The sequence below is a fragment of the Triticum aestivum genome, chromosome 3A, assembly GCF_018294505.1.
Source record: "Triticum aestivum cultivar Chinese Spring chromosome 3A, IWGSC CS RefSeq v2.1, whole genome shotgun sequence".
Lineage (NCBI taxonomy): Eukaryota > Viridiplantae > Streptophyta > Magnoliopsida > Poales > Poaceae > Triticum > Triticum aestivum.
Genome location: NC_057800.1, coordinates 745,937,279 through 745,959,752, shown reverse-complemented (window position 1 = coordinate 745,959,752; position 22,474 = coordinate 745,937,279). Strand labels below are relative to the sequence as shown.

The following is a 22,474-nucleotide window of genomic DNA, read 5'->3' as shown; positions in this document are numbered from 1 at the left end:
CATCGAGCGCCTGCGAGGCCGGAACTAGCGATCAGGGCTCAGATGAGTATACTAGGGTAGTAGGGAATTAGGGATCGTAGCAAAGAATCAGATATGGGAACTCATGATGAAAAGAAAACAAAATTGGCAATTGCTCTGGGAGTAGTAGACGAGATTCTCGAGATGGATTGTAGGCTTCCTAATGTACCTGCTAGCTAGACTGTTTTGCATAGACAAAATCAAGGTTGCTTAGCCTGTTACCGCGAGGCTGTGTATCGGGCCAGGGTCAAGGGCTAGGTGCTGCATAGGGCATACCACCTGGTGCGGGCCCCCTAGATATCGGGGGCCCGGGGCGGCCGCCCCCTGCCCCCCCCTCAGGGCCGGCCCTGAGTAGATGCAGCGGCGACGGACCCCTGGTCCTGAAGCACGACAACTCCTTCGACGCCATTAGAGCCATAGATAATTATTGGGCAAGAGCCGTCCATGATTGGCGACGCCAACCATGAGGCCTGACGAGGACGGTCGTGCCGAGGGATTTTACAAATAACAAAATGAAAATGACCAAAGTACCCAGCTAATCAACGGTTGAGATGATTCAATACTACTCAATCCCAGAAGTAGTATGATGCATTGTCCCTCTTTGACGACGTCCCCCGTGCCGCTCCCGCGAGCGGCCCGGGCGGAACCCTAGATCACCGCCGCCGCTCCCTTCCTTCGCCTTCCTTCTCCCTCGCCGCCGCCAGGGGACGCCGCCGGGCAAAGCCCGCGCGTGCGTCGGCGGCGGCGGGGCTCCCTCCCTCCTCGCGAGGCTCCTGGGCGGCGCGGGACGGCCGGCCCTCGCGGCGGCGCTCGGCTCGGCGGCAGGTCGGGTCGCCGGCGGATCTGCGGGGCTCCCCTTTGGTGGCGCTGCGGTGATGGCGGCGGCGTGGTCTGCATGGGGCGGCGAGGTGCGGGCTCCTCCTCCTCCTGATCTGATGGCGCCGCGGTGGCGCCGGCGCTTGGGCATGCGGCGGGGTCCGCGAGGGTGGTCGGCGCGCGACGTCTCCCTCCCCGATCTGATGGCTCCACGGTGGCGCCAGTGCTCGGGCGGCGGTTGGCGTCGACAAGCGGTGGCTGGCGCTGGGATCTCGGCGGCGCTCCGGCGTGTGCAGGCGGCGGCGGTCCCTGTGCGCGGTCGGCAGCTTCGTCTCTGACCCGAACAACGCGGGTAATGGCGGCGGCCCGGCGTGGTCGGCGATCTGGATGCGGTGGTGCCGGTGGCTCGCTGATCTGCCGGTACTCCAGGGTCTGCCTGGTGGTGCTGGTGGTGACGGCGGCCCGTGCACGAGAGTTGGAGTCCTTCGAACTGATCTGGGTGAAAACTTGCCTTCGGCTTCTGCTAAGGCCGGCAGTGGCGGCGCTATCTGCCTCGTTCCCTTCTTGAAGGCATCGCTGTGGAGAAGTTCAAGGCCACTCTCTGCTACCTCCGGGGGAAACCCTAGGTCGGATGATCGGATGACGGCGGCGCTCTGGTGTCGTTCCTCTCTTGGGGGCGTCATTTTGGAGGTACACACGTGATCGAGGGACCAGAGGACGGATTCTTTGGTGGAGCGGTGCTTCATCCTACACACTGATGGCGACGGATCTTGACGGCGTGGCGCAGTGCAGATTCGGAGTTCGCTGTAGGAGGATGGACTCGCGTAGGAGGACGGCGCTGTCGGGCGTCGTGGTGGCGTCAATGGCAGAGAGACCTGGCACGGTACGTGCAACAGTACATCTTTGAAGATGGATTTGTGGCAGGTGGCTGCGGCGGCCTCATACCCGGCAGGCGTCCTGGTTGAGGAGTGCGCCGGACTGGTAGGTGCCCCATACCCGGCAGGCGTCCTGGTTGGGACCTCAGGTCTTAGATGTTTAGGTTTGGCTGCGATGTCTGTTTGGTATTAGGCCCAGACTATCTGCGCCCCTTCATCAATTGGATAGGTGTAGCGACAGTTGTTGCTTAGACGGTGGCTTTAGTCTTGCTGTTGTATGGCTTTGTAAGGTTTTATGATAATAATTAATAAAGTGGCCGTATGCATCGCCCAGATGCAGAGGCCGGGGTCATCCTCCTTTTCTAAAAAAAAAGTATGATGCATTGTAAAAAAACTCTTTTGAATTGCTATTCAACTAGACATTTCTCGAAGTGATGAGGCTGGACCAGAGGCGGACACTTGGTTTAGTTTTATTCCAAAAATATATATTCGGGGAAAGAGGTGGACATTTTGTATTCCATTTTTTCAAGAGAGAAAGGAATGGACATTTTGTATTTCATTTTTTTTTGAGGAACCAGGTCTGTACCGTGCGACACGCAGTGATATCATGAGCCGCGGTTGCAATTTGATTCTGTACAGACTTCATGTGCACAACTTTTCCCCTGCAAGAGCATGTGTCTACGTGTTTAAAAAACAGAAGAGAATCAGAACAGATAAAAATGAGTGGTCACGGCATGCCCCATCCACCAGATGCCGGTGTGTACACATGCCTGGCCGTTACGCCTGCGGTGTCCAAGACTTCTGCTATAGATTTGCACGGCGTTTGAGAGACACGACAGAGACGCCATCGATTGCCAAACGGCCTTCCGCTATCCACGTGCATACAACCGTTAGTACAGTGTGCCAAATACTAGCGTTTTCAAACAACCTGTACGTCCGAAAATACCCCATGCGGCTCGCATCACGAAACCAAGTAGTGGCTACCGATTCCGTGAGCAGACGCGTTCGTCCGCTCTGGTAATTTTCAGGAATAATTTAGCTATTAACATGCGTATATTACTAATTTATGTTAGACTAGCCACAGTGAAAAGTAACTTAAACTAGTAACAAGCATATGTTATAGTCTATATTACTATATTTCTATAGTGGGAAATAACATATGTGTAGTGCCATACAATACATCATTTATTAGGTTATAAACTCATCTTACTTTGGTATATATGATGTTACTCATACTACTAGTAACTAGCTATCTTATCACACGTCTCTTTGTTTTCAGTAATTACTTGTCACATCATCTACTTTATCTAGATATGTGTGATGTAACCACCTATGTTACTCCCACTATGGGTAGTCTTACTACCATTATAATGGGAAGCAACATATGTGTAGTGTCACGCAACACTTAATTCATTAGGTTGTAGACTCATCTTGTCTTGAAATGTGTGATGTTACTCAGGCTGGCCATAGTGGGGGTAATATAAGTAGTATCATGCACTTGGGACTAGCAAACATGTTTATGTGGCAGGCAATTAAAAAAGAGAGAGATGGTTATACTACCTCCGTTTCAGTTTACAAGTCCTGCGCGTATATCTAGGTTGTCAATTTTATCATCCTAATATAAACTATATAACACAAAAATTATACCTTTTAAAAGTAGAAACTCCGAAGTTTATGTTGGTATATTTTTTACAATATATGATTTGTATTAGGTTGGTCAAATTGACGACCTAGGGATACGCGCACGCCCTGTAAACTGAGAGAGAGGTAGTAGTAACATAGGTAGATACCGTAACATAATAAATGTGATACTACTATGTTTCATGCATGGCAATAAATGAGACCACCTATGATACTAATCTATAATACTCCCTCCATTCCCTTATACAAGGTCACTATGAAAAATACCTTTTGCATCTATACAAGGCTACTAACGGTAACCGAGGCAGAATTTAATGATGTATTATCGTAGTAGCAACTTATTTAATATTTACATGCATGTAGTCATAATGACATTGTGCTACTTCCTTCTCATCCCTTCCTTACATGCATGCGGGCATATTAATGATCCCAGTTAACAAGAAGAAAAGTTGACTTGCAAAGTAGTCATTAAATTTTACGTAGGTACCTGTAATTTGAGTTTGTGGCCTTGTATAAAGAAATGAAGAGAGTACTATGCACTATAGAGGTAGTAATATAGACTAGTAACATATGCATGTTACTAGTCTAAGTTACTCCCCACAATGACCAACCTCATAGTGTGAGTAACTAGTTATGACTCAATTTGTTTCTCTCCTCATTAATTAGCTACCATATCATATTTTTCGCTTAGATGTCATTTATGTTACTCTCTATGTTACCCCATCATGGATTTCGACTATGGATAGTCGTAGGCATGCAAACATTGGCTTGAGAGTCAAGACTGGTCCAATTACATGCCACTTGTCAGGTGCATTTTATACGCCTACATAGCTTCATGTGGCAGCAGTCCATGTGTCCCTGTATCGATCTGTAGACCGACCTGGGCCACACGAAAGGAAGGAGTTAGATTTACACACACTAGCAAACAAACGTTCCATCACATGACTAGTAAGTAGGCTGGCCGGGTCATCCACGAGATGAGATCCGATCCAATGCCCAGCAACAGTGCATTCTAAGTAGCTTGGTCTACCAAGCTCATGAAGCTTCCGGAAAACAAGCTAGTTGCGCCCGTACGTATACATTGAACGAACGGATAATACGGCAAGAACATACGCTTGTTCTTCTTTGTAGCACCCACCCACCATTTGTCAAAGCCAGCTTGATCCCGTCCAAGAGCCTACACATACTAATCGATGCGGAGACTGAAACTGACAGTGACGAAAAGCAAAAATAGGACTCGCTCGATCCGGATGTGCGCAGATGAGATGCGAGCCAAAGTAATGAATTAATTGATTAATTAGTTCGTTGGCTGTAATTATATAGTACTCGAGGTATACAACCTGATCGATAAGTCTTTGTGCTATTGGTTAACACCAAGTGGACCGGGCCACCTGGCTCGCCATTGACTTAAGAAGATAGGTTAATTAAGGGTGATAATTAAGCTAGATCGGCCTTAAACTAGCGCCACTGGTCCTGCTGCACTGGCACTACTGGTACTGTAGCAACGGGGCAATGTGAGTACTAAATTGCCAGCTCGGCTCACAAGTTCTCCTAGCTTAACTCCTAGTTTTAATTTATGAAGATTGTATATATGGCCGTAAAGAACGGAAGGATAATACAAGAATATATGCGTTACCATATGCCTGAGCGCCACCTTTGTGGTGACTAAAAGACCATAACCTACACTACTCAACGGAGCAGAGGCACCAAGATTCCTCTCCTAGCTTCCAGCCATCGGAACGGCAAGCAGAGGGGAGACGAATGCACGAGCTGGTTGATGAAGCTTGGAGGGGAGGAGAACTTTGCCCTAGTCGCCCATGCATGAGGGAAAGGGAAAGTTGCAATCTTCTTCTTTACACCAACTATTTCTACAATATTTGGCTTCCAGAATAGCTCATGAAAATGCATTATTAAGTTTCGATTAATGGGGTTATATTGGTCAGGAGACATAGACGAGTAGATCATGAAAGAACAAGAACAAACAATGCCAGATAGTAAGGGTGAGAAAATAACTCAAACATCGACGACTTGTTGACACCTCATACATCATATAATTTTATATTAGTTCAAATCTAGCTACCAAATCTATTAATATCTATTACAGTATTACTCAGACTTGTGCATTGTAGATCATTCTATAAATATATTAATAGATACTAATTAACTTAAAGGGAACATGCATACACAAATATATAGACATGATTTAATAGAAAAAGGGGCAAAAATCATTTGATATGGATGTTGTTTTATCATATCTTGTACTTTCGTTGCATTTAGAATTAATTAATTTAAAAATAATAATTAAATACTTAGTTTTTGAAATAACATAATTTACGGGACAAAATAGAATTCTATTTAAGGGTTGTTGTATTTGTTATAATATAGTTTTGAGTATAACAATAAATTTTACTTTAATATTACCAATACAACTATGTGGTTCATGTTGTCAGATAAGTGATAAAGAATACTCGGTATGAATGTAGAGATGAGGGTTGAAATGGATTAGAAAAGCTAGTTAGCATTTTAACTAAAAATAAGTTGTGAAACTAAAATGTTTTGTATAATTAGATGAGTGTCACATATAATAACTGTTTTACGGTGATTGGCGAGTTACGAGTTGTAATTTTGTGTAATTCTACTTTTAATTCTTTCTGGCCGTCAGATCTGAAAATTGTTTTAAAGACTATTTTTTAAATAAAGCATATAATGATAAATTGGTAATCCAATCGCTTTTTCCATTACTTACCCACGACACTTATCCTCGCTCGTCCCCAAATCCATTATCCGTCTGTAGCGGCCGTTCCAATCAAGGAATCCCGGCAGACCACCTGCGCGCCACCCTGTTCTTCCTCTCGCCGCCAGGTTTCCGGCCGGCCGCCGGGAACTACAAGCCGTCCGTAGCGGAGCGTCGAGCCCGCCAAAGCCTTGTCTACCCCACCGCCCCTGCAGCGTGTCAACAACGTCAGGGACCAGTGTGTAGCAAATACCCACTACTCCTGCCTTCCTCCCTCGCCCTCGCACTGGCAATTACAGGTACTGCAGCAACTAGGCAATGTGAGTACTAAATTGACAGCTCCACTCACAAGTCCTCCTAACTTAGATCTTTATTTTAATTTATGAAAATAGAACGGAAGGATAATACAAGAATGTACGCTACTACTACTCTTCCTATCCTCCTACCACCGTTTGTCAAATCTTCTCCCTTAATTAATGAAAATGGTAATTTTTTTGACTTGGTGAAAATTAGCAATTTTACATAGATATTTGTTTTTGTGAAAAGACACTGATCTATTATAAAGTTCACCGAAATCACAAAGCATCTCAAACATAATAAAAAATTTATCGAGGTCCGTGGACTACGGAATGGCCATTGCCGCCATCAGAACGAGACATAGACGTGTCGTTGTATCCGCCCCCATACTGGAGCCGGCATGACCTTGTCAGTGATAGCCAAGAAGTCTTTGTGCATGTGCCCGTAAGAACCAGTGCCCTAGAGCTGCAAGCGTCGCGATTGATCCCTTGAATTGGTCTGAAGAGTCTGACACCAGATCTCACCATCGCGCATGTATGACGAGAAACCTTAACCTCGCCACCCCAAGGAGACGGAAGGAATTTACACCAGAGTTCCGCCAACTTTGTTCTAATAGACATATTCTAGGTCGGCCGAAGCCCGAAGACTAACTCAAATATGAATCGCCGCCATATCCATGAGCGCCGCCTCTGTGATGACTAAACGACCCTAACCTACACTACTCGTCGGAGCAGAGGCGCCAGGATTCCCCTCCTAGCCTCCAGCCACCAGAACGGCATGCAGGGGGGAGGCGAATCCACAAGCTGGTTGATGAAGCTTGGAAGGGAGGAGGACTTTGCCCTAGGCTCCCATGCGTGTGTTTAACGTGATTTTGTACTAAAGCAGAAAAGTTGAATACTTTTTGTGGGTACACACAGGGAAGAATATATATGTTTGCTCGCAAACTTCTGCATGCATGCATTTAGCTGATCTCTTGAGTACGTATGTGGTGCATGGCAAAAATTGCCTACGTACTACATGCAGGCATCGGACCTACTAGAGCGGCAACTTGCACGTCTAGGAGCGCAATACATACCGGAGTACGCGGCGGCCGTCACGACCGGCATGTACAACTATGTACAAAATACCTGTGTATCGGCCGGCAAGCGCGCGAGTGTGCGTCAAAAAGATTAGTCGAAGGGATAAACATACGAAGAAGATCAACATGTTTCCATCCACATCACTTCCAAGAAAATCGGGAGGTTACGCCCGTCACACGGGCGTGGAAGGCTTCATCTTCCCCTAATAATAATAAAGCATGGATTGAGTTTCCGGGTTTACCGTCGTGCCCTTTTTTCGGAAAAGTCCCCGTGGTTTTTGATAATGAAACCCGCCGTTCCTATTTAAGTGCATCTGGAAAACGATTATATTTTGCAAGTTAACCCCTGCCTTTTGTAAGGATACCGCCCGTGCTCCTTTGTTCACCTTATGCAGTGCCAGAGGAGGTGGAAGGGGGAACAGCTCGCAGGAGGAGCTCGCCGGCGGCAATGCTTGCCCCGTGCGCGCGGGGTGCTCAACTGATGCGGTGGTGGCCATGGGCGCCGGTGGCTAGAGGAGGTACAAAGGAGAAGGGGCGCAAGAGGGAGAGAGATGGAAGGAAGGGAAGGGCCAGCGGGCGGGGCGAGCTGGTGCCCTGGCGGTGGTAGGTGCGTGCGCGTGTGTGTCGCGTGGCATGGAAGGAAGGGAAGGGCCGGTCGCCGGAGCGGGGGCGGCACGCCGCCATCGGCCTGTCTGTGGCGCACCGCTCCGGACATTGGTGGCTGCCGCCGCAGGGGATTGGCGCCCGCACGCGCACGCCGTGGGGCAGGCGACGAAGGGGGCAGGGGAGCAGGCCACGTCACGCTCGTGAAGGTCGACGGCGACGAAGTTGACGCCCGTGCCGCGGGGGAAGCGGATCTTGGCTGAGGAAGGGAGGGAGAGGAGCAGCGGTTGCACCCGGTCTGGCAGCGAGGAGAGCGCGAGGTCGGAGGCGCAGGAGCAGTGGAGGTCGCTCCCCGGATGGGTTCGATCTTTGGCTCTGCAGCTGTTAATTTGATATAGCCCGAAATTTAAGTATCAGCGATTGTCATATTTAGGTCTGCACATTTGATTCAGTTTCTGCATACTTAATCACCATGTTTTTATTTGAAAAATCTTGAGCTGGAATTCGTACTATTCAGTACTGATGTTTATAGGAGCCTAGCATTGCTGGGGCATAGGAAGGTCTAGCTTCACTCAGTGATGATCCTTTCCAGCTTCGGGTTCCTGCTTCAATGCTATGAAGCACTCTGAAAAACTTTGAGTTCTTTCTGGGACAAGTCGCTCTGTTTCTGACTCATGAATGCATAAATATTCCTTCTTAGTCATTAGATATTTCCACTCTAGATAATTTGGATGAAATATGAATTTCATGGTGTGATATTCCTATCATCTTGCTGAAGCTGACCAGTATAAAACTGGCTGATCATCATACCTGAAAGACAGTGTCATTGAGCTTCCTCTCATTGAACCATCTAAATTTGTTGTTGGTTTGTTTGGCGCTAAGTATTCTGAATCAAGGTTGACAACTTCATTTGGTAGTTTTCTGTATGTCAATTGAGTCACTGCTTCTGCATTATCTGTAAAAGATGCATATCAACTAGAACACAATTCTCATAGCTACATTTTCCAGGCTATTTGGGTCTAAATTAACCACATCATTTCTTGCTCATGATGTCACAGTGCCCAAATTAGTACACTCTCATAGGCAACTACATGGTTGCCAACCTCTCTACATGCCCATGCTCCTTTGGCGACTCCGAGTGTACTTCCTTCCCAGCATAGGCCAGAACATGGACAACCAAAACCATATCCAGTATTTTGGCTAGCCAATTTTTTTGTATCTTCTGGGTTGCGCTCAAATCAAACACACCTAATATGCAACCGTGCAGATCAAGATTCTTTACCTACTATTAGCTAGGAGCATTGTGTATAAGCAAAAGGTTATGGGAGTTTCTTGGTATAACTCCTTGTCACAATGGTGTGGTTGCAAAGCTAATTCAGTATCATGTTATCTACTTAGCAGGCAACCATTTTTTAGGGAAACTTAGCAGGCAACTTTACTCTGATTCTACAACCAATATTTGTTTCATTTTCCTTTTTAAGATCATTACTTTTTCATGCACTGCCTCTCCCCTGTCTATGCCAGAAGCAAGAATTTGTTTTATGCATTGTTTAGCATTTGCATTAATATTGTATTCCCCAGCGCCTTATGTATCCTGATTTTTGACATCGATTGCTGGTAAATCAAAACTGGTGTATAGATTGTTGCTTTGTCACTATGGCCACAAGGTTATGATTTGGTAAATTGAAATGTTATTCACATTGTCAATTGACTAATATGTGCTGCTTGTTACATTGCTACAGAGAAACCAACAACAATGGTGATCCCTCCACCAGACAGAGCAGCTAGAATCGTCGGTTTTCTCAAGCCGTGCCTTTTGAGGATGCAATCTCGAACAAGTATGTGACCGCCCAAGTGATCCATACCCCAACAGCAATCGTCGCGTGTTCTGCGAGCTCACATGAGAAGCTGCTGAGACCGAACTTGGAGTCGACCCACGACGTCTCTGCCACCGCAAAGATTGGGAAGTTGCTGGGCAAGTGCCTGCTGCTCAAGGGGATACCTGCCGTGTCCATCCACATGAAGAGAGAGCTGAAGTACCATGGGAAAGTCAAGGCTGTTATAGATTCTGTTAGAGAAGCTGGTGTCAAGCTGTTGTGATGGTGAAAACATAGAGCTTGGCTTAGCATTTGCGTAGTCTTAGCTGTATTTCTGTTGTTTGGACTGATTCATAGCAACTTTTGTGTTTATGAATTCGACGCTAAACGAACGTTGTCCAGTACCCTAGGGTCAATAAAAGGACTGTGTTGTAGGGAATCAGCCTAATAATATGGTGTAGCACCTGGATCAACAACCTGATAATGTGTTGTAGCACTTGGATCAACAACCTGATAATCTGTTGTAGCACTTGCATTGGAGAATCTTCTTGATCATTCCTTTTCTCTTTGAGAACTGATTGTTGTTTTTCTGGCAAATTGTTTACTGTTAATGGATGCTAAACCTTAAGATCGTGTTTCTTTTAGGAGATATACGTACATCTATATCTATATCGATATCTATATTGGTGATATGTCACATAAAATCATTAGTGCTTCTGTGCGGGCAGCCTGTTTTTAAATTTCGTTTTTATCTTTCTTTTTCTTTTCCGTGTTCATTGTTTTCTCCTTTAAATAATTTGGTACTTCAAAAAATTTCATGAATTAAAAAAGAGAATTTCTAAATATAATGTTCAATAAATCATAAAATGTTAGTGGATTTAAAAAAGTTCATAATTGTTTTTACAATGTTTGCATATTCAAAAAATGTTCTCAATTTTGAAAACAAATGTTATCTGTGATGTAGCAAAATATTGTCATGGCCTTTGGACTATAAATTTTTTTCTCCCGGTGCAACGCACGGGCCCTTTTGCTAGTCTCCTGCCTATAAATAGATGCTCAAGCAAATGCATCGAGGCAACGCACGGCCAGAGAGGGAAGGCGAATCCATGCAGCCATCCATCCATTACACGCAGCACCCCATCCATCCATAACTCACACACCCGAGGCCGTACGGCGGCAGCCAACCCTGGCGGCAGCGCCAAGGAGGTGAAGACGTGCCCACGGCAGAAGCGTTCTGGAGATACGCTCGCCGGACAACCCTGTTCCGTGGGTGTGCGTGCCCTAAGGAGGAGAGACACGCGCCCGTGCGGCAACGTCGATGGAGCTGGCATCTAGCCGGAGGAGACGTACATAAAAGACGCTGCTGCGGCAGCGTCGAGACCGATCAGACGACGAGGAGTGGCGGCGGCGCCTAGGATGACGACTTGAAGCTGCACAATCCTGGCCGGTGCGTCGGGACGACGCCCTCTTCTTGGTCTTCCTCCTATTATGTGTTGTTTCATTGCCATTGTTTTACTAGGGTTCATGCGAGACCTGAGGGCCGGCCAGACGCAGATACTTGGAGGCGGCCGCCGGGAGCGTAGCAGAGAAAGGTGGCGATCGGAACGAGAGACCTTGTCATGGACGATGACGTTGGCCGGTCGGAGCTCGCCGACGATGTAGCCCAACACTGGCTACGTCCACACGCCACCATCCTCGTTGACAACTGTTAGACTATGTATAACTTCTGTACCTATGTACGTATTGTAACACAACCATTATATATAATGAGATAAGCCACCCCTAGAGGGTTGTGCTGGTTCCCAAAACTTATTGTCTTACATGGTATCACGCTAGGTTACGATCGCTTCCGCTTCTAAACCCTAATACCCGCACCGCCGCCGCAGCCGCCGCCGCCTTCACCGCCGCAGCCGCCGCCGCCTTCACCGCCGCCGCCGCGCCACCGATCGCGCCGCCGCCATGTCGAGCGCCGCCGCCATGTCGAGCGCCGCCACCACCGGTTCCACTGCTGCGGGCTTCCTCCCGGCCTCTCTTGCGGCTCTGCTCAACCTCCCGCTCGATGCCGTCTCCGTTCCGGCTCCGATCGGGACAAGGAGCATCGGCTCCGTCTTCTCCACGCCGCCGGCGCCCTCGCTCGGGCGTGACCTCGTGGTCCACACCGCGGCGCCGCCGTCCGCTGCGGATTCCGCAGGCGTCGTCCCGCCGCTCCTGCCGCGAGCGGATCACACCGCCCCGCTGGCGGGGTTGGCGGCGTCCGCCCCGGCCGCGGGCCTTGCGGCGTCCGCACCGGCCGCGAGCTTTGCGGCGCCCGCCCTGGCTGCGGTCCCGCCTCCTCCCGCATCGGCTTCGGTGCCTCCGGCTGCCTCCATGGTGTTTGCACCCCAGGCAGCCTCCTCGATGGGATCGTCTTCGCCGTCGCCGTTTCACTTCGGTCATCTCATCACCATCAAGCTCTCCGCAGACAACTACATCTTCTGGCGTGCGCAGGTTCTCCCGCTCTTGGGGAGTCACTACCTGCTAGGCTACGTCGACGGATCGCTTCCCTGCCCACCCGCGCTGGTAGACAGCGTGCACGGTCCGGTCTACAATCCGGCCCATCGCGTCTGGACGGGGCAGGACCAGGCGAACCTCTCCTCCATCCAGGGGTCGCTCTCGCCGGCAGTTGCCGGCCTTGTTGTCTTCGCGAAGACGTCTCATGAGGCCTGGACCATCCTTGAGCGCACCTTTGCAGCGCAGTCCCAGGCTCGTGTCTCTGCACTCCGTCGTCAGCTTGGAGAGTGTCAGAAGCTTGACTCCACGGCCACTGAGTTCTACAACAAGGTCAAGGGCCTTGCCGACACATTGGCCTCCATTGGACAGCCCCTCACCGACTCCGAGTTCAACTCGTTTATTGTCAATGGTCTTGATGAGGAGTATGATGCCTTAGTCGAGATCATCAACGAGCGGGGTAACTCGACACCCATGTTGGCACACGAGGTTTTCTCTCGGCTTCTTCTCACTGAGCAACGGGTCGAGACTCGCCGCACCAGGGGCACTGGCTCTCTCTCGGCCGCCACCAAGGGTGGCCGCTCTTCTTCATCACCCCGGTCTCCCTTGGGGCTGCCACCGTCGCCCGCCTCGGCCCCCCACCTACTGCGACCTTACCGGGGGCTGGCGGTCCACGTGTGTGTCAGCTTTGTGGCCGCGATGGGCACTGGGCCTCCAAGTGTCATAAGCGCTTCCAGCGAAGCTTCCTTGGTCTTGGCAATGACGGCAAAGATACACGCAACAATGCCCGTCAGGTCGCCATGGCTGATCGTCCCGCGCCGCAGAAGCACCAGGGACACACTCAGTCCTACTCCATCGATCCACACTGGTACATGGACTCTGGGGCGACAGAGCATCTGACCAGCGAGATGGGGAAGCTTCACACTCGTGAACCCTATCATGGCTCCGACAAGATCCACACCGCCAATGGAGCAGGTATGCACATCTCTCATATTGGTCAAGCATCTCTTCTCACTAGACATGCCAATAGGAGTCTTCAGCTTCGCAATGTTCTTCGCGTTCCATCTGTGACCCGCAATCTTCTTTCAGTTCCTAAACTCACACGTGATAATAATGTACTTTGTGAATTTCACCCTTTTGATCTTTTTATTAAGGATCGGGGCACGAGGGACATTCTTCTTAGTGGGCGGTTGTGCCAGGGCCTCTACCGTCTGGAGCATCCTGGCGTCGCTCGCGTTTTCAGTGGAGTTCGGGTCTCTCCGTCACAGTGGCATGCTCGTCTTGGTCACCCGGCCACACCTATTGTCCGTCATATTTTGCGTCGTCATGAGCTTCCTAGTTTGTCTAGTAATAAAGATGTAGCAGTGTGTGATGCTTGTCAGCAGGGGAAGAGTCATCAACTTCCTTTTTCGGAGTCCAGTCGTGAGGTGAAACATCCGTTAGAACTTGTGTTTTCAGATGTATGGGGTCCTGCTCAGACTTCTGTCAGTGGTCATAATTACTATATCAGTTTCGTTGATGCTTATAGTCGCTTTACCTGGCTTTACCTTATTAAACGCAAATCTGATGTGTTTGATATTTTTGTTCAGTTTCAAAAACATGTTGAACGTCTTCTCAAGCACAAAATTGTTCATGTCCAGTCGGACTGGGGGGGCGAGTATCGCAACCTCAACTCCTTCTTTCAGTCGCTTGGGATAGCTCATCGTTTAGCATGTCCACATACACATCAGCAGAATGGTTCAGTCGAACGTAAGCATCGTCATATTGTTGAAGCTGGTCTTACTCTTTTGGCCCATGCATCTGTTCCGTTTCGGTTTTGGAGTGATGCTTTCACCACTGCATGCTTTCTCATCAACCGTACTCCTACTCGTGTTTTAAACATGAAGACTCCCATTGAGGTTCTCCTTAATGAACAACCTGATTATACCTTTCTCAAGGTATTTGGGTGTGCTTGCTGGCCGCATCTTCGTCCATATAACAAGCGCAAGCTTGAGTTTCGTTCTAAGAAGTGTGTTTTCCTTGGCTATAGCTCTCTTCATAAAGGTTACAAATGTCTTCATGTTCCCACTAATCGTGTCTATATATCTCGGGACGTCGTGTTTGATGAGCATGTTTTTCCCTTTGCCAACCTTCCTGTGTCCACTGTCGAACCACCATCCCTGCATTCATCCTCTGTTGCTTCTGACCAATTTGATGATGTTGCATACTCTCCTTTGCTGTTACCTAACCATGGTGCAGGAACCGGACGTGGAGCTCGTTTGGAGCTGTTGGAGGATTCACCATCATCATCGTCGTCTTCTGGTGGGCACGTCGATCGCCCTATGTTGCATGGCATCGATTCGCGTGCCCATGCATGGTCACCCGACGAGCCCGTCGCGCCGAGCATCTCCACTGCTCGGTCTGCTACGCCAGTGATCGCCGAGTCTCCAGCGGCTCGGCCTTTTTCACCAGCGGCCGCCGAGTCGCCCGTGGCTCGGCCCGTCACGCCGTCTTCGCCCGCGGCTCGGGTCCTCACGTCGCCTTCATCAGCGGATCGGCCCGCGACACCGGCCGCGCCACGGCCCACTATGCCGAGCTCGCCATCGGCCCGGTCTGGGATGCCGGAGTCGCCAGCTGCTTCGTCTGCTCTGCCGGTTTCGCCGGTGGGCCGGCCTTCTTCGCCGACTGAGTCCGAGGCTACCGTGCCTGGCTCCTCGTCACCGGCTGACTCATCAACGTCGCCGTCCTCCAGCCCGTTGCAGGCTGCTCCGTCGACCTCGGTGGTTCCTGTGTCTCGACCACATACACGCAGTCGCAGTGGCATTTTCAAACCTAAGGAACGTACGGATGGTACGGTTGCTTGGTTGGCTGCTTGTTTGGCTGCTGCTGTTGCGGATCCATCTTCTGAGCCTCGCTCATATCAGGCTGCCCTGCGCATTCCACATTGGCGAGAGGCTATGGAGCAGGAGTTTCATGCTCTTCTTCGTAACAAGACATGGACTCTCGTTCCTCCACCACCACGGGTAAATGTTATTGACTCAAAATGGGTATTCAAAGTGAAGAAGCATTCGGATGGATCTATTGAGCGTTACAAAGCGCGACTTGTTGCTCGCGGTTTTCGGCAGCGTCATGGTCTTGACTATGAGGACACCTTCAGTCCTGTCGTCAAGCCTACCACTATTCGGCTTCTTCTCTCCATTGCTGTTTCTCGTGGTTGGTCACTTCGTCAACTTGATGTGCAGAATGCCTTTCTACATGGATTTTTGGAGGAAGAGGTTTATATGAAACAGCCGCCTGGTTTCTCTGATCCTGATCGTCCTGACTATATCTGTCGTCTTTCCAAAGCACTATATGGTTTGAAGCAAGCTCCTCGTGCCTGGCATGCCCGCCTTGCCTCTGCCCTTCGTGCTCATGGGTTTGTGCCGTCCACTGCTGACACTTCATTATTTCTTCTACAGAAGCCAGAAGTCACTATGTATCTTTTGGTATATGTCGATGATATTATCCTTGTCAGCTCTTCTCAGTATGCTGCTGATGCTCTTGTCTGCTCTCTTGGTGCTGATTTTGCGGTCAAAGATCTTGGGAAGCTTCACTACTTTCTTGGAGTTGAGGTCACTTCTCGTGCTACTGGTCTTGTCCTTACGCAGAAGAAGTACTCCTTGGAGTTGTTACAAAAAGCCGGCATGCTGAAGTGCAAACCGACCACCACACCCATGTCGTCTACCGACAAGATAACAGCTGTTGATGGTGAGCTTTTGTCTCCTGCGGATGCCACAGAGTACAGAAGCATTGTTGGTGGACTTCAGTACTTGACGATCACGAGACCAGATATCTCTTATGCTGTTAACAGGGTTTGTCAGTATCTTCAGGCTCCCAGAGATACTCATTGGGCTGCTGTTAAACGCATTCTTCGTTATGTTCAGTTCACTCTGACTTTTGGTATGCATATTCGGCCGACTTCCTCTCGGGTCCTTTCGGCCTTCTCTGATGCAGATTGGGCTGGTAGCCCAGATGACAGGCGATCCACGGGGGGTTATGCAGTATTCTTTGGCTCTAATTTGATCGCCTGGAGTGCTCGGAAACAGGCTACTGTGTCACGTAGCAGTACTGAAGCTGAGTACAAGGCTGTGGCTAATGCTACTGCAGAGATTATTTGGGTGCAGTCTTTGCTTCAGGAGTTGGGTTTGTCTCAACCACAGCCTCCTATTCTTTGGTGTGATAACATCGGTGCTACATACCTTTCTGCAAATCCAGTATTTCATGCCCGAACGAAACACATTGAAGTTGACTATCACTTTGTACGGGAACGTGTATCACAGAAGCAACTCCAGATCAAGTTTATCTCGTCTAAGGATCAACTTGCAGACATCTTCACTAAGCCTTTACCACTGCCACAGTTTGAGGCTTGTAGGCACAATCTTACCCTTCTCAGTTCTTTAGAAAGTGGCTAAGATTGAGGGAGGGTGTTAGACTATGTATAACTTCTGTACCTATGTACGTATTGTAACACAACCATTATATATAATGAGATAAGCCACCCCTAGAGGGTTGTGCTGGTTCCCAAAACTTATTGTCTTACAACAACGCCGACTCTCAACCTCTTGGCCGTGCCGGACTCTGATGACCCGGAGATCATCCACGACACAACCCACCACCGGCTACGTCTACGCTCCATCATCCCCGTCAAAGACGCCCAGCCCATGCATGTCTACACCGGAGTTGTTGCACGCACGCGGCCACCTCACCAACATCATCCACGTGCACCACCTTCTATCTTGTTGCAGCTGGAGCACGCCACGACGTCGCCGACCGTCGATGTCATCAAGCCGGTGCCATGTAGGTGGACGGCACGGTGGTCACCATCACCGCTCACGCCCCTTCATCATGATGGTGCCGCGGAAGATGACAACATCGAGCACGCCACGACGCCGCCCACCGTCGATGTCTGCAAGCCAGCGCCATGGAGGTCGATTGCACGGGGCTCAGATATCATGCAGCCCGTCGTCTACTTCGTCACGCCGGAGGGATACCGCTCAAGATGGTGACCCAGAGCCCGTCGTCGCACACCGTTCATCAACTTCATCAAGCCAGCATCAGGAACAACAACGACATGGAGCCACGACGGTGAGGAGAACACAACCCACACTGGTGGAAAAAGGGCCTTTGGTCGCGGTTCGCAACTGCCATTAGTCGCGGTTGCGCAACCGCGACCGAACGGGCACGACTAAAGGCCCCACCCTTTAGTCGCGGTTGCTTAAGAACCGCGACTAAAGGCCCGTCCACGTGGGCGCCAGGTGGCCGTCGGGGCGGAGGACCTTTAGTCGCGGTTCTTCTGGCCAACCACGACTAAAGGCCGCCGCAGGTTTAGGGTTTTAGCCCCCCCCCCCTTAAACCTGTTTTCTGTTTAATTTGTATTGTTTTATTTCTTTTGTGCTTTATTTTAATTTTGAAGGAGTTTCACATATTCTACGGTACTACATACATGCATATGAATGTACAATTTCAAACAAATTTGAAATTAGAACCAAAAAGAATTCAAGAGGAATATACAATATATATTCAATATCATCGGATGACCATATACAATTTTGAACAAGTTTCCATACATAATTTAATGCATATAAAGTTCTACGTCCTCGTAATGGTGTTCTCCTTTAGGATGGAGGACTTCCCTCCTGAACCATCCAGCTAGTTCCTCTTGAAGTGGTCGGAAGCGAGCTTCTGGACTAAGCATCATCCGGAGGTTATTCCTCTGAGCATTGGTATCACTCGGAACCCGCTCAGAGGTGTATCTCCGGATCATCTCACAGACATAGTATGCACATAGATTGGTCCCCGCTGGCTGAATATCCTCACCATTCTTAGCCTTTGCCCTTTTGAATTCTAGCTCTTTTTTGAATTCACCGACCTTTGTATCTACGAACCGTCTCCAAACCCTACGAGGCAAAGAAAATTAAATGAACAAGAGAGTTATTAGTTACTTGATATTAGGAAATGAACGAAATAGGCCGATCGATATAGAGCGCAAATGAATGAAAATAATTACTTCTGCAGCATTCTTCTCATGTCGACCCAAAGCTTTGGATCCTTATTCAGAGAGTCGTGGACGAGACATTCTGAGGTGTCAACTTTAATTACTAGCAGAATCCAGTGGAACCTGCGGACACGATACATGCACAGTACGTCATGCATAACTCATCGATTAGCTGGCCACATACCATGCATGGAGTAAACAAAAGAGAATGTGCTCAAGACAGAAACACTCACCCAAAATGGTAAGGAAATAGAATATCACTTTTGAGTTCCTGCTTTGTAAGAAACTGCCACAGGTCTGCCTCCATGTCGGCGGGGTGATGCTCCAACACATATCCATTAACGATGTGTGGGTCAATGAACCCAACATCATGGATGTTCCTTACTCTGCATTCCTTAATCTTCATTCTGCATGTATAATAGCGGACACAACAATATAGTTAGGACATATATATAGTGCAGGCAATATGAACGAGATGGGGTAGAAATAAATCACTTACAGAACGTAGCAACTGATGATAGATTTGTCGAGCTCGCGCAGATTGAAAAGCTGGAACAATTCACTCAGATGAATTTGTACATAGTAATGTTTGAAGTGATGCTCATATCTAACTTCCGCATAAATATATTCTTTGGCGTTTTTATTTTTTATGTAACCCTTGTACCATTTCAGCAGACCTTTCATTTGTGGAGGTAGATCCTGTTCCTGCGCAGGCTCGACGAGAGGCCCATTCTTCACATATGTAATTACTACCTCCTTCACTGGCGCCTCATCAAGGCCTAACAGTTCACGAAGAGTAATACCTAAGTTGGCCGCTTGTTCTCTGGCACTCGTTACAGTCAATCCATGTGCTGCCGCAGCTGCTATGATATCGGGGTCATCCGGACCGGCGGCTTTCACTATAAGCGGGGCAATCGATTGTTTACTTTGTTCCCCGAGCTGGGCAACTCGTTTCCCGCTTTTTTTACTTTCTAATTCCGTTTTCTCGGCCTCCTCCAAGGCTTTGTTCTCCTGGTTCTCCGCCCGCTCTTTCTTCTCCTTCAACATGAGTGCCTGCCTACGAAGTTCACGTGCATAGTCGTCAGGCAGATTCTTCGCGGCTTGGGACGGTGTGCTCAAAAATGACTTAGCCCACTTCTTTTGCTCATCAGAAAATACTGGCTTGGGCTCGGGCTCTCTTTTCTTCTTGCAGTCCGCCTTCCATTTCTCATGATCAGTAGCCGCGGCCGCGGCAGTTTCCTCGGCACTACGTTCCCAAGGCCTTGTGGGGAGAGGCTTCAATGATGGCTCCGGTACCTTTGTGGTCTTAGGTACATAAGGGTCCGGGTTAATAATCCAGGACTGCTTCTGCTTCTTTGCCGGAGGTGGATTGGGGGGCGGCGTCTGATCACCCGCTGGACGAGGACTGGGGGGCGGCGTCTGATCACCCGCCGGACGTTGTGGACTGGGGGGCGTCGGCTGACGTGACGGAGGTGTAGGTGAACCGCCACCACCGTAGGGGGGTGGACTTGTTGTCCTTGGCGCCTCGCCTGGAAACTTGATAAACTTCTTTTGCCATAGAATGAAATGGCGCTTGACATCTCCAAGTCTTTTCTCCCCTTCAGGTGTAGCAATGTCAATCTCCAGGTCCTCAAACCCTTGGACTATGTCCTCCACCGTGACACGAGCATAGCCATCTTGAATGGGGGTGTTGTGGTGGAGTGCTCCAGGTAAACATGGTAAAGCACTGCCGATGGCTACCTTCATGGACATGTTCCCGATAGGATAATACAGATGACATTCTTTCATCTCCTTTATATCGTCCACGGGGTAGCGAGGAGGCTCCGGTGCAGTAATTTCGACCACCAGAGGCTCCGGTGCAGTAATTTCGACCACCAGAGGCTCCGGTGCAGTAATTTCGATCGTCGGTGCATCTGCACCAGCCGGTGGGGCCTCCGTGGAAGCCACACTACTTCTCCGCTGCTGGCTTCTGAGATCCGCTGGATGATCTTCATGCTGCGCCCGAGCTGCATCTCGTTCGGCTACTAGTACACTCACGGTTTTCTTCATCACATCCATTTCCGATGCCAACCGCGCCACAACATCTGCTTCCCGATCCATCTTTCTCTTCCGGCTTCTGTAACCGTACGGGTCATCGTTCTGGGGGAACCCTATTTTCCACGGAATGTGCCCCATGCCTCGTACACGTCCTCCGTGTTCAGGATTCCCGAGGGCTTTTGTCAGCGCGTCGTTCTCTCTGTTGAACTTGATCTTCCCCTCTTGAGCATCCCTCATTGCGTCAATAAGGGCTTGGGTGGGTTTAATTATTTTGCCCCGGTAAACACAGTCCCCTGTCTCCGGGTTCAGCGTTCCCCCATGCCCGTACCACCAGCTTTTGGCCCTTGGGTCCCATCCCTCCGTACCTGGACGGATTCCTCGCGCCCTCAGCTCGTTCTCCATCTTCTCCCACCTAGGCTCCCAAAGGCGATACCCTCCTGGCCCCATAATATGATTGTACTCCTTCTTAGCCGCATTTTCCTTATTTTTTTCGATATTTGAATGAACTGCTCCGATTTCTTTTGCTTCACAAATTCTGGCCAATCATGTTTCAGTTTCTCATATTGTCCTTTGAAATCCGGGGTCTTGTTCTGCTTGACAAAGTCATGGGCTAGATTTTGCTTGAATTTCCGGAATGCGTCGGCCATCTTATGAAGAGCGAACTGTTTGACTAGCCTCCTCCTCTCCTTGTTTTCCTCAATCTTGTTACCCTCCTCATCGAATTTGTTGTATTCCGGAGGTAGAACGAAATGTTCCATAAGCTTTTTGAAGCAATCTTTTTTTGTTCTCTTATCGACAAAAGTCAAACCAGCAATTCGTGCCTTCTTTGGCTTATTCCACTCCTGGACGGTGATCGAGACGTTGTCTCTAACAATGGCTCCGCATTGGTTGACAAACTTGGTGGCGTTCTTGCGGGGCTCCAGCGGCCTGCCGGTTGCACTGTCGACAACCTCGATGGTGCATGTTTCTCCTTGTTTCATTGTCTTGGTTGCGCCACGCTTTGACGACGTACTCGATTGTTTCGACGATCCGGCCGAGGGCTAAAATAAGAAAGAGAGTCGCGCGCGTTAGTCCACACATATTTATTCAAATCAGTTAGTTTGTATCACCAGAGGCTCAATGTATATATATATATACCTCGGCGCCGGAGGTGGTTGCTACTTCCATTTGAAGATCGTCGTTTATCGACGTTTGTTCGGCATCATCTTGCTGACGGCGCCCTTCATCTTCACCGTCAAGGTTCAGATAAGAAGAGATATCATCTTCTTCTTGTCCGGTCGGCACATATAGAATATCGCCATTTATGATGCCGAACATATGTGCTTCACCGTCCGGATCATAGTTGTCCATAATCGGGTCAGCTCTATCGTCCGCCATTATGTCAGTCCTGAAAACATGTAGTAAAAACAAATTAATTAAGTGAAGAAGGGGGGCGGTGGCGGTGGCGGTGGCGAAAGGGCGGTGGCAAAAGGAGGGGGCGAGGAAGGGGTGGGAGAGGGTGTCACGGTAGAGCGCGAGACGGGGCGGCAGACGACGGCGTCACGGAGAGGGAGGCGAGGAAGGGGTGGGAGAGGGTGTCGCGGTAGAGTGCGAGACGGGGCGGCAGACGACGGCGTCACGGAGAGGGAGGCGAGGAAGGGGTGGGAGAGGGTGTCGCGGTAGAGCGCGAGACGGGGCGGCAGACGACGGCGTCACGGAGAGGGAGGCGAGGAAGGGGTGGGAGAGGGTGTCGCGGTAGAGCGCGAGACGGGGCGGCAGACGACGGCGTCACGGAGAGGGAGGCGAGGACAACACACATTTATAACCCTCGCCGTCCCCTCTCGATCCCTAAAAAAAACACCGCGCGCATCGCCGCCCCCCTCGCCGCCCCCTCTCCGTATATACGTTTTTTTTGTTAATTATCAAATTTTACGGTTTTTTTTGTTAATTATCAAGTTTTAAGTTATTTTACTGTTTTTGTTAAACTAATTAACTAGTTAAAATTAAAAAGAACAAAAAAAAATTCTCTCTCTCTCTCCACGATCTCGATCGCTCTCTGTAGAGCAGCGTTGAGGGCGG

General features: G+C 49.4%; 1 pseudogene; it reads left to right on the top strand.

Moving 5' to 3' along the window:
• Positions 1-9,818: 9,818 nt before the first annotated feature.
• LOC123059685 (50S ribosomal protein L18-like) lies at positions 9,819-10,162 on the top strand (annotated as a pseudogene).
• Positions 10,163-22,474: the final 12,312 nt, after the last annotated feature.